This window comes from Triticum dicoccoides, chromosome 3B (genome assembly GCF_002162155.2).
Source record: "Triticum dicoccoides isolate Atlit2015 ecotype Zavitan chromosome 3B, WEW_v2.0, whole genome shotgun sequence".
NCBI classification, from domain to species: Eukaryota; Viridiplantae; Streptophyta; class Magnoliopsida; order Poales; family Poaceae; genus Triticum; species Triticum dicoccoides.
In genome coordinates this window covers 488996678-489009255 of record NC_041385.1, presented here as the reverse complement: position 1 = coordinate 489009255, position 12578 = coordinate 488996678, and positions in this window count along the sequence as shown.

Here is a 12578-nt window from a genome sequence, read left to right as displayed (position 1 = left end):
AGGCTCTGATACCACTTGTAGGACCTTGAAGTATGTCTAGAGGGGGGGGGGTGATTAGACTACTTGACCAATTAAAAACTTAACCTTTTCCCAATTTTAGTCTTTGGCAGATTTTAGCTATCTTAGCACAAGTCAAGCAATCTTCACACAATTCAAGCAAGCATGCAAAGAGTATATGAGCAGCGGAAATTAAAGCATGCAACTTGCAAGAATGTAAAGGGAAGGGTTTGGAGATTTCAAATGCAATTTGGAGACACGATGATTTTTGAGCCGTGGTTCCGATAGGTGGTGCTATCGTACACCCACGTTGATGGATACTTCAACCCACGAAGGGTAACGGTTGCGCGAGTCCACGGAGGGATCCACCTAAAAGGGTCCACGAAGAAGCAAACTTGTCTATCCCACCATGGCCGTCGCCCACGAAGGACTTGCCTCACTAGCGGTAGATCTTCACGAAGTAGGCGATCTCCTTTCCCTTACAAACTCCTTGGTTCAACTCCACAATCTTGTCAGAGGCTCCCAAGTGACACCTAGCCAATCTAGGAGACACCACTCTCCAAGAAGTAACAAATGGTGTGTTGATGATGAACTCCTTGCTCTTGTGCTTCAAATGATAGTCTCCCCAACAATCAACTCTCTCTCACAGGATTTGGATCTGGTGGAAAGAAGATTTGAGTGGAAAGCAATTTAGGGAAGGCTAGAGATCAAGATTCGTATGGTAGGAATGGAATATCTTGGCCTCAACACATGATTAGGTAGTTCTCTCTCAGAAATGGTAAGTTGGAAGTGTAGGTTTGTTCTGATGGCTCTCTCCACGAATGAAGAGGAGGTGGAGGGGTATATATAGCCTCCACACATAATCTAACCGTTACACACAATTTACCAATCTCGGTGGGACCGAATCAACAAATTGATCAGACTGATTCAGTAAACCTAGTGACCGTTAGTGATTTCGGTGGGACCGACATGCAACTCGGTAGGACCGATATGGTTAGGGTTAGGGCATAACTTAATCTCGGTGAGACCGATTACACAAACTCGGTGAGACCGATTCTGGTAATAAGCTAACCAGAGAGTTGGTTAGGTAAACTCGGTGGGACCGATTCGCTCTTTTCGGTGGGACCGAAATGTTACGAAAGGGAAACAAAGAGTTTACATTGCAATCTCGGTGGGACCGATTGCTCACTTCAGTTAGACCGAAACGTTACGAAGGGAAACAGAGATATTACAGTCCCATCTCGGTGAGACTGAGATCCCTATCGGCGAGACCGATTTGCCTAGGGTTTGTGGCAGTGGCTATGACATCTGAACTCGGTGGCGCCGGATAGAAAGAATCGGTGGGGCCAAGTTTGACTTTAGGTTTAGGTCATATGTGGATATGAGAAAGTAGTTGAGGGTTTTTGGAGCATGTCACTAAGCACTTGAAGCAAGAAACTCATCAAGTAACACCTCATCCCTCCTTGATAGTATTGGCTTTTCCCGTAGACTCAATGTGATCTTGGATCACTAAAATATAAAATGTAGAGTCTTGAGCTTTTGAGATTGAGCCAATCCTTTTATCCTTAGTATCTTGAGGGATCCACTTTCCTCATCCATGCCATGCCATTCATTGAGCTTTCCTGAAATATTTGTCTTGGAATAGTATTGGCTCAATGAGCTATATGTTGTTAGGAATTACCAAAACCACCTAGGGATAGTTTCACTTTCAAAGACCGAAGAAGGATGGAGGAATGGGATTGCGCGACATCTATGGCTTCAACATGACCATGCTAGCCTGGCAGGCATGGCGCATGTTGTCCACACCTGAGTCTTTATGTGCCCAGGTCTTAAAGGTGAGGTACTTCTCGCACACATTGATCCTTGAGGCTCAGACACACTCTTTCTTATACACGATGAAGCACCTTGAAGGGCGTGGCACTGCTGTAAGAGGGCCTCGTCTGTCCTATTGGGGATGGTACATCGATCAAAATTTGGTCTGATCCCTGGCTGAATAGAGAAGGAGTGCGAGTCCCAAGTACACCTAGAGGACGCTGCCTGTTGACCAAGGTTTGCGAGCTAGTTGTGAAGGAAATATGCCCTAGAGGCAATAATAAAGTTGTTAATTTATATTTCCTTATTCATGATAAAGGTTTATTATTCATGCTAGAATTGTATTGATCAGAAACTTAAACACATGTGTGAATACATAAACAAATATCGTGTCCCTAGTGAGCCTCTACTAGACTAGCTGGTTGATCAAAGATGGTTAAGGTTTCCTAACCATGGACATGTGTTATCATTTGATAACAGGATCACATCATTAGGAGAATGATGTGACGGACAAGACTCATCCGTTAGCTTAGCATGTTGATCGTTCAGTTTATTGCTATTGCTTTCTTCATCTCAAATACATATTCCTTCGACTATGAGATTATGCAACTCCCGGACACCGGAGGAATGCCTTGTGTGCTATCAATCGTCACAACATAACTGGGTGATCATAAATATGCTCTACATGTATCTCCGAAGGTGTTTGTTGAGTTGGCATAGATCGAGATTAGGATTTGCCACTCCAAGTATCAGAGAGGTATCTCTGGGCCCTCTCGATAATACACATCATAAGCTTGCAAGCAAACAACTAAGGAGTTAGTCACGAGATGATGTATTACGGAACGAGTAAAGAGACTTGCTGGTAACGAGATTGAACTAGGTATGAAGATACCACGATCAAATCTCGATCAAGTAACATACCGATGGACAAAGGGCATTACATATGTTGTCATAACAGTTCAACTGATAAAGATATCATTGAATATGTAGGAGATAATATGAGCATCCAGGTTCTGCTATTAGTTATTGACCGGAGAGGTGTCTCGGTCATGTCTACATAGTTCTCGAACTCGTAGGGTCCGCACGCTTAACGTTCGATGACGATACTGTATTATATGAGTTATGTGGTTTGGTGACCTAAAGTTGTTCGAAGTCTCGGATGAGATCAAGGACACGACGAGGAGTCTCAAAATGGTCGAGAGGTAAAGATTGATATATAGAACAATGGTATTCGGACACTGGAAGTGTTCCGGAGGGTACCGGGTACATATCAGGTCACCGAAAGGGGTTCGAGGCACCCTCGACAAAAGATATGGGTCTTATGGGCCAAGAGGGGAAACGCACCAGCCACAAGGGGCTGGTGTGCCACCCATATGGGCTGGCCAAAGTGGAGAAGGAAAGGGGAAGGAGGAAAGGAAAGAAAGGGAATATGATTCCCCCTTCCTCCCCCCTCCCCCCTTTCTTTCCCCCTCCGATATATATGGCACGGGGGCGCGCGGCTTGGGAGGAGCCCAAGTAGGATCCGGTCCTACTTGGGGCACCTCCTGACCTCTCCCCCCCTCGCAAATATATATATATGTGGGGGGGGGCACCCCTAGCACATACCAGACAATTGCCTAACCATGTGCGGCGCCCTCCACCGTTTACTTCCTCGTTCATATTTTCATACTTCTTAGGCGAAGCCCTGCGGAGATCACTTCACCATCACCATCACCACACCGTCATGCTGACGGAACTCATCTACTACCTCTACGTCTTGCTCGATCAAGAAGGCGAGGGACGTCACCGAGCAGAACGTGTGCAGAACTCGGAGGTGTCGTACGTTCGGTACTTGATCGGTGGATCGCAAAGAAAGTTCGACTGCATCAATCGCGTTGTGAAACGCTTCCGCTTATGGTCTACGAGGGTACATAGACAAACTCCCCCCCACCTCATTGCTATGCATCTCCATGGAATGATCATTGCGTGTGCGTAGATTTTTTTGTTTTTCCATGCAACGGTTCCCAACAGTGGCATCATGAGTCAGGTTTATGTATAGATGATATGCACGAGTAGAACACAAAGAGTTGTGTGCGGTGATAGTCATACTGCTTACCACCAACGTCTTATTTTTATTCAGCGGTATTGTGGGATGAAGTGACTCGGACCAACCTTACATGTCCACGTACATGAGACCGGTTCCACCGACAGACATGCAACTAGTTTTGCATAAAGGTGGCTAGCGGGTGTCTGTTTCTCCTACTTTAGTTGAATCGAATTTGACTATGTCCGGTCCTTAAAGAAGGTTAAAACAACAAACTTGATGAAACACCGTTGTGATTTTGTGCATAGGTAAGAATGGTTCTTGCTAGAAGCCCGTAGCAGCCACGTAAAACTTGCAATAACAAAGTATAGGACGTCTAACTTGTTTTTGTAGGGTATGTTGTGATGTGATATGGTAACGACATGATGAGATATACATTATTGTATGGGATGATCATGTTTTGTAAGATATCTGGCAACCGACATGAGCCGTATGGTTGTCTCTTTATTGTATGAAATGCATACGCCATGTATTTGCTTTACTTTATCGCTATGAGTTAGCAATAGTTGTAGAAGCAATAGTTGGCGAGACGACCACGACATTACGATGGATATCAAGGTGTCGAGATGGTGACGATGGAGATCATGACGATGCTTTGGAGATAGAGATCAAAAGCACAAGATGATGTCCATATCATGTCACATATTTTAATTGCATGTGATGTTTATCTTTTATGCATCTTATTTTGCTTAGTACGGCGGTAGCATTATAAGATGATCCCTTCACTAAATTTCAAGGTATAAGTGTTGTCCCTGAGTATGCACCATTGCAAAAGTTCGTCGTGTTGAGACACCACATGATGATCGGGTGTGATAGACTCTACGTTCACATACAGCGGGTGCAAGACAGTTTTGCACATGTGGAATACTCGAGTTAAACTTGACGAGCCTACCATGTATTGACCTCAGAACACTGGAGACCAAAAGATCGAACGTGAATCATATAGTAGATTTGATCAACATAGAGATGTTCACCATTGATGAATACCTCATCTCATGTGATGATCGGACATGGGTTAATTTATTTGGATCACGTATCACTTAGATGACTCGAGGATGTCTATTTAAGTGGGAGTTCTTAAGTAATTTGATTAACTAAACTTAATTCATCATGAACTTAGTCCTGATAGTATTTGCATATCTATGTTATAGATCAATGGCCCGTGCTACCGTTCCCTTGAATTTTAATGCGTTCCTAGAGAAAGCTAAGTTGAAAGATGATAGTAGCAATTATGCGGACTAGGTCCGTGATCTGAGGATTAACCTCATTGCTGCATAGAAGAATTATGTCCTTTATGCACCGCTAGGTGACAGACCTATTGCAGGAGTAGATGCAGATGGTATGAACGTTTGTCAAGCTCGATATGATGACTACTTGATAGTTTAGTGCGCCATGCTTTACGGCTTAGACCGGGACTTCAAAAATGTTTTGAATGCCACAGAGCATATGAGATGTTTCAAGAGCTGAAATTGGTATTTCAGACTCATCCCCGTGTCGAGAGGTATGAGACCTCTGATGGTACTTTTCCTACAAGATGTAGGAGAATAGCTCAACCGGTGAGCATGTGCTCAGGTTGTCTAGGTACTATAATCACTTGAATCAAGTGGGAGTTAATCTTCCAGATAAGATAGTGATTGACAGAGTTCTCTAGTCACCATCACCAAGCTATTAGAACTTTGTGATGAACTATAATATGCAAGGGATGACGAAAATGATTCCCGAGCTCTTCGTGATGCTAAAATCGGTGAAGGTAGAAATCGAGAAAGAGCATCAAGTGTTGATGGTTAACAAGACCACTAGTTTCAACAAAAGGGCAAAGGGAAAGAAAGGGAACTTCAAGAAGAATGGCAAGAAAGTTGTCTCTCCCATGAAGAAACCCAAAACTAGACCCAAGCCTGAAACTGAGTGCTTCTACTGCAAAGGAAATGTTCACTGGAAGCGGAACTGCCCCAAATACTTGGCGGATAAGAAGGATGGCAAAGTGAACAAAGGTATATTTGATATACATGTTATTGATGTGTACTTTATTAGTGTTCATAGTAGCCCCTGGGTATTTGATATCGGTTCAGCTGCTAAGATTAGTAACTCGAAACTGGAGTTGCAAAATGAATAGAGACTAGTTAAGGGCGAGGTGACGATGTGTGTTGGAAGTGATTCCAAGGTTGATAAGATCACCATCGCACACTCTCTCTACCTTCGGGGTTAGTGTTGGACCTAAATAAATGTTATTTGGTGTTTGCGTTGAGCATGAATATGATTGGATCATGTTTATTGCAATACAGTTATTCATTTAAGTTAGAGAATAATTGTTGTTCTATCTACATGAATAAAACCTTCTATGGTCATATACCCAATATAAATGGTTTATTGAATCTCGATCGTAGTGATACACATATTCATAATATTGATACCAAAAGATGCAAAGTTGATAATGATAGTGTAACACATTTGTGGCACTGCCGTTTAGGTCATATTGGTGTAAAGCGCATGAAGAAACTCCATGCGGATGGACTTTTAGAATCACTTGATTATGAATCATTTGATACTTGCGAACCGTGCCTCATAGGCAATATGACTAAAACTCCATTCTCCGGAACAATGGAGCAAGCTAATGACTTATTGGAAATAATACATACCGATGTATGCAGTCCGATGAGTGTTGAAGCACGCGGCGGGTATCGTTATTTTCTGACCTTCATAGATGATTTGAGTAGGTGTGGGTATATCTACTTAATGAAACACAAGTCTGAAACATTTGAAAAGTTCAAAGAATTTCAGATTGAAGTGGAGAATCACCGTAACAAGAAAATAAATTTCTACGATCTGATCGCGGAGGCGAATATTTGAGTTACGAGTTTGGCCTTCATTTAAAACAATGTGGAATTATTTCACAACTCACGCCACCTAGAACACCACAACGTAATGGTGTGTCCGAACGTCGTAACCATACTTTATTAGATATGGTGCGATCTATGATGTCTCTTACTGATTTACCACTATCGTTTTGGGGTTATGCATTATAGACAACCACATTCACGTTAAATAGGGCAGCATCCAAATCAGTTGAGACGAAACCGTATGAACTTTGGTTTGACAAGAAACCTAAGCTGCCGTTTCTTAAAGTTTGGGGATGTGATGCTTATGTCAAAAGGCTTCGGCCTGATAAGCTCGAACCTAAATCAGAGAAGTGCATCTTCTAGGATACCCTAAAGAAACTATTGGGTACACCTTCTACCACATATCCAAAGGCAAGATCTTTGTTGCTAAGAATGGGTCCTTTCTAGAGAAGGGGTTTCTCTCGAAAGAAGTGAGTGGGAGGAAAGTAGAACTTGATGAGGTAATTGTACCTTTTCTCTAATTGGAGAGTAGCACATCAGAGAAATCCGTTCTCGTGATGCCTACATCAACTAGAGAGGAAGCTAATGATGATGATCATGAAACTTTAGATCAAGTTACTACTGGACTTCATAGGTCAAACAAAGCACGTTCCGCACCAGAGTGGTACGGTAATCCTGTCCTAAAAGTCATGTTATTAGACCATGGCAAACCTAGGAACTATGAAGAAGCTATGATGAGCCTAGATTTCGACAGATGGCTCGAGGCCATGAAATTTGATATAGGATCCATGTATGAGAACAAAGTGTGGACTTTGATGGACTTGCCTGATGATTGACAAGCCATAGAGAATAAATGGATCTTCAAGAAGAAGACTGACGCTGATGGTAATGTTACTTTCTACAAAGCTCGACTTGTCGCAAAAGGTTTTTGACAAGTTCAAGGAGTTGACTACGATGAGACTTTCTCACCCGTAGCGATGCTTAAGTCCATCTGAATCATGTTAGCAATTGCCACATTTTTATGAAATCTGGCAAATGGATGGAAAAACTGCATTCCTTAATGGATATCTCAAAGAAGAGTTGTATATGATGCAACCAGAAGGTTTTGTCAATCCTAAAGGTGCTAACAAAGTGTGCAAGCTCCAGCGACCCATCTATGGACTGGTGCAAGCATCTCGGAGTTGGAATATACGCTTTGATGAGGTGATCAAAGCATATGGTTTTATACATACTTACGGTGAAGCCTGTATTTACAAGAAAGTGAGTGGGAGCTCTGTAGCATTTCTAATATTATATGTGGATGACATATTGATGATTGGAAATGATAGAATTTCTGGATAGCATAAAAGGATACTTCAATAAGAATTTTTCAATGAAAGACCTCGGTGAAGCTGCTTACACATCGGGCATCAAGATCTATAGAGATAGATCAAGACGCTTGATAAGATTTTCAATGAGTACATACCTTGACAAGAGTTTGAAGGAGTTCAAAATGGATCAGTCAAATAAGGAGTTCTAGTCCGTATTGAAAGGTGTGAAGCTGAGTAAGACTCAAAGCCCGACCACGACAGAAGATAGAGAGAGAATGAAAGTCATTCCCTATGCCTCAGCCATAGGTTCTATAAAGTATGCCATGCTGTGTACCAAACCTGTTGTGTACGTTGCCATGAGTTTGGCAAGGGGTACAATAGTGATCCTGGAGTAGATCACTAGACATCAGTCAAAATTATCCTTAGAGGACTAAGGAAATAATTCTCGGTTATGGAGGTGATAAAGAGTTCGTCGTAAAGAGTTACACCGATGCAAGCTTTTACACCGATCCAGATCACTCTGAGTCTCAATCTGGATACATATTGAAAGTGGGAACAATTAGCTAGAGTAGCTCCATGTAGAGCATTGTAGACATAGAAATTTGCAATTACATACAGATCTGAATGTGGTAGACCCGTTGACTAAACCTCTCTCACAATCAAAACTTGATCACACCTTAGCACTCTTTGGGTGTTAATCACATAGCAATGTGAACTAGATTCTTGACTCTAGTAAACTCTTTGGGTATTGGTCACATGGAAATGTGAACCATGGGTGTTAATCACATGACGGTGTGAACTACTCCCTCCGTTCGAAATTACTTGTCGCAGAAATGAATGTATCTAGATGTATTTTAATTCTAGATACATCCATTTCAGAGACAAGTAATTCCGAACGGAGGGAGTAGATTTTTGACTCTAGTGCAAATGGGAGACTGAAGGAAATATGCCCTAGAGGCAATAATAAAGTTGTTATTTTATATTTCCTTATTCATGATAAAGGTTTATTATTCATGCCAGAATTGTATTGATCGGAAACTTAAACACATGTGTGAATACATAAACAAATACTGTGTCCCTAGTGAGCCTCTACTAGACTAGCTCGTTGATCAAAGATGGTTAAGGTTTCCTAACGATGGACATGTGTTGTCATTTTATAATGGGATCACATCATTAGGAGAATGATGTGATGGACAAGACCCATCTGTTAGCTTAGCATATTGATCGTTCAGTTTATTGCTATTGCTTTCTTCATGTCAAACACATATTCCTTCGACTATGAGATTATGCAACTCCCGGATACCGGACGAATGCCTTGTGTGCTATCAAACGACAGAACGTAACTGGGTGATCATAAAGATGCTCTACAGGTATCTTTGAAGGTGTTTGTTGAGTTGGCATAGATCAAGATTAGTATTTGTCACTCCGAGTATAGGAGAGGTATCTCAGGGCCCTCTCGGTAATACACATCATAAGCTTGCAAGCAAAGGAGTTAGTAACGAGATGATGTATTATGGAATGAGTAAAGAGACTTGCTGGTAATGGGATTGAACTAGGCATGAAGATACTGAAGATCGAATCTCGGGCAAGTAACATACCGATGGACAAATGGCATTACGCATGTTGTCATAACGGTTCGACCGATAAAAATCTTCGTAGAATATGTAGGAGCCAATATGAGCATCCAAGTTCCGCTATTGGTTATTGACCGGAGAGGTGTCTCGCTCATGTCTACATAGTTCTCGAACCCGTAGGGTCCGCACGCTTAACGTTTGATGATGATATAGTATTATATGAGTTATGTGATTTGGTGACCGAATATTGTACAGAGTCCTGGATGAGATCACATACATGACGAGGAGTCTCGAAATGGTTGAGAGGTAAATATTTATATACAGAAGGATTGCATTTGGAAACCAGAAGTGTTCCGGAGGGTACCGGGTACATATCGAGTCACCAGAAGGGGTTCCGGGCACCCCCGGCAAAAGATATGGGCCTTATGGGCCAAGAGGGTAAATGCACCAGCCACAAGGGGCTGGTGCACCCCCTGAGTGTCGGTGTCAAAACCGGCGGATCTTGGCTAGGGGGTCCCGATCTGTGCGTCTTAGGCTGATGGTAACAGGAAGCAAGGGACACAATGTTTACCCAGGTTCGGGCCCTCTCGATGGAGGTAAAACCCTACTTCCTGCTTGATTAATATTGAAGATATGAGTAGTACAAGAGTAGATCTACCACGAGATCATAGAGGCTAAACCCTACGAACTAGCCTATGATGGTATGATTGTAATTGTGATCGCCCTTCTAAGGACCATCCTCTCCGGTTTATATAGACACCGGAGAGGGGTAGGGTTTACATGGAGTCGGTTACAAGGAAGGAAACATAATATCCGGATCGCCAAGCTTGTCTTCCACGCAAAGGAGAGTCCCATCCAGACATGGGCCGAAGTCTTGAGTCTTGTATCTTCACGCTTCAACAGTTCGGACGATGTATACAGTCCGGCTGTCCGGATACCCCCTAATACAAGACTCCCTCAGTAGCCCCTGAACCAGGCTTCAATGACGATGAGTCTGGTGCGCAGTCTTGTCTTCGACATTGCAAGGTGGGTTCCTCCTTCCGAATACTCCAAGGTTATTATCAAACACGTAGGCTGTGTCCGGATCTGCAAAATGATCTTCACATACCACCGTAGAGAGAATGATACTTCAGCTGACAACTTTTTAAATGACGTGACATGTCCTTACGGCCGGGTCATTATTTGAACCGTTTTTTCGCAACCAGCCACAACGCATATTGCGAGGCAGTTTCCTTGACACGTCTTGTGGAAGCAGAGATCGTGTCCCCTTATCACGGGATTCTCATCAATACGGGTATGGGTAATCCCCCCGTGCCATCAATCGTGGCGCTTGGGAAGTAAGCGATTCTCAACAGGCTAGAGGGGAGGCGCACCGCTTTCGTCGCCCTATAAAGGGATAAGAGTTCCCCGTTCTTACCCACGCCTTCTTCCTCCTCTGCCCACTCTCGCCCCCCTCGAGCTCCAGCGCCCTAGTCCAAGTCTTCTCCACACAGATAAACATGTCCGGAGCAGGAGGCAAATGGGTGGCTTCCACCGTGAAGGAGAAGAACATCGCAAGTCTTCGGGCGGCCGGATACTTGGCCGCAGACATAGCACACCGGCTACCAGACAGCGGGCAGGTCATTCCAACTCCAGGACCCCACGAGAGGGCCGTGTTCCTTGCCCACTTCGTCCGTGGACTGGGGTTTCCACTCCACCCCTTCGTCCGCGGGCTCATGTTCTACTACGGGCTAGATTTCCATGATCTAGCCCCGAACTTCATCCTCAACATCTCGGCGTTCATCATCGTATGCGAGGCTTTCCTTCGCATCAAGCCTCATTTCGGCTTGTGGCTGCAAACCTTCTGCGTGAAGCCGAAGATCGTGAGCGGCCAGCAAGCGGAGTGCGGAGGAACCATGGTGGAAAAAATGCCTAACGTCACCTGGCTTGACGGCTCCTTTACGGAAACCGTGAAGGGGTGGCAGTCGGGGTGGTTCTACATCACCGAGCCGCACGACGCCTACTGTGCAGCGGCCCCCGAGTTCTGATCCGGAACCCCTATGCGGCTCACCTCCTGGGAACAGAAGGGCCTGTTATGGGGCGAATCTACAGAGCTGGCCGGACTCATAAACTGCATCAAGGGCATGAAGGACAATAACATCAAGCTTGTCAATGTGATCCAGGTCATGCTCATTCACCGGATTTTGCCGTGCCAAAGGCGGGCATTTAATCTGTGGGAGTTCATTCCAGCCGAACACCAGACGCTCCAGAGGCTCTACGACAAGAAGCACAAAAACACGTGGAAGGTGTTGTTCAAGGCTTCCGAAGTACCTCCTCTCATATCTGAGGACCGTGGGCTCCACGCGGCGCAGCATCCTATTCAGGTGAGTTCCCAGGCTGCCACCGGGTCTGGTTCTTCCCAATATATTCAAGGGGGAGTGAGGGAGTCCTGGATTAGGGGGTGTCTGGATAGCCGGACTACCATCATCAGCCGAACTATCATCGGCCGGACTATCATCATCGACCGGACTCCAAGACTATGAAGATACAAGATTGAAGACTTCGCCCCGTGTCCGGATGGGACTTTCCTTGGCGTGGAAGGTAAGCTTGGCAATACGGATACGTAGATCTCCTACCATTGTAACCGACTCTATGTAACCCTAGCCCTCTCCAGTGTCTATATAAACCGGATGGCTCTAGTCCGTAGGACACAACAACAACCATTACAATCATACCATAGGCTAGCTTATAGGGTTTAGCCTCCTTGATCTCGTGGTAGATCCACTCTTGTAAACATCCACAATATCAATATCAATCAAGCAGGACGTAGGGTTTTACCTCCATCAAGAGGGCCCGAACCTGGGTAAAACATCGTGTCCCTTGTCTCCTGTTACCATCCGCCTAGACGCACAGTTCGGGACCCCCTACCCGAGATCCGCCGATTTTGACACTGACATTGGTGCTTTCATTGAGAGTTCCTCTGTGT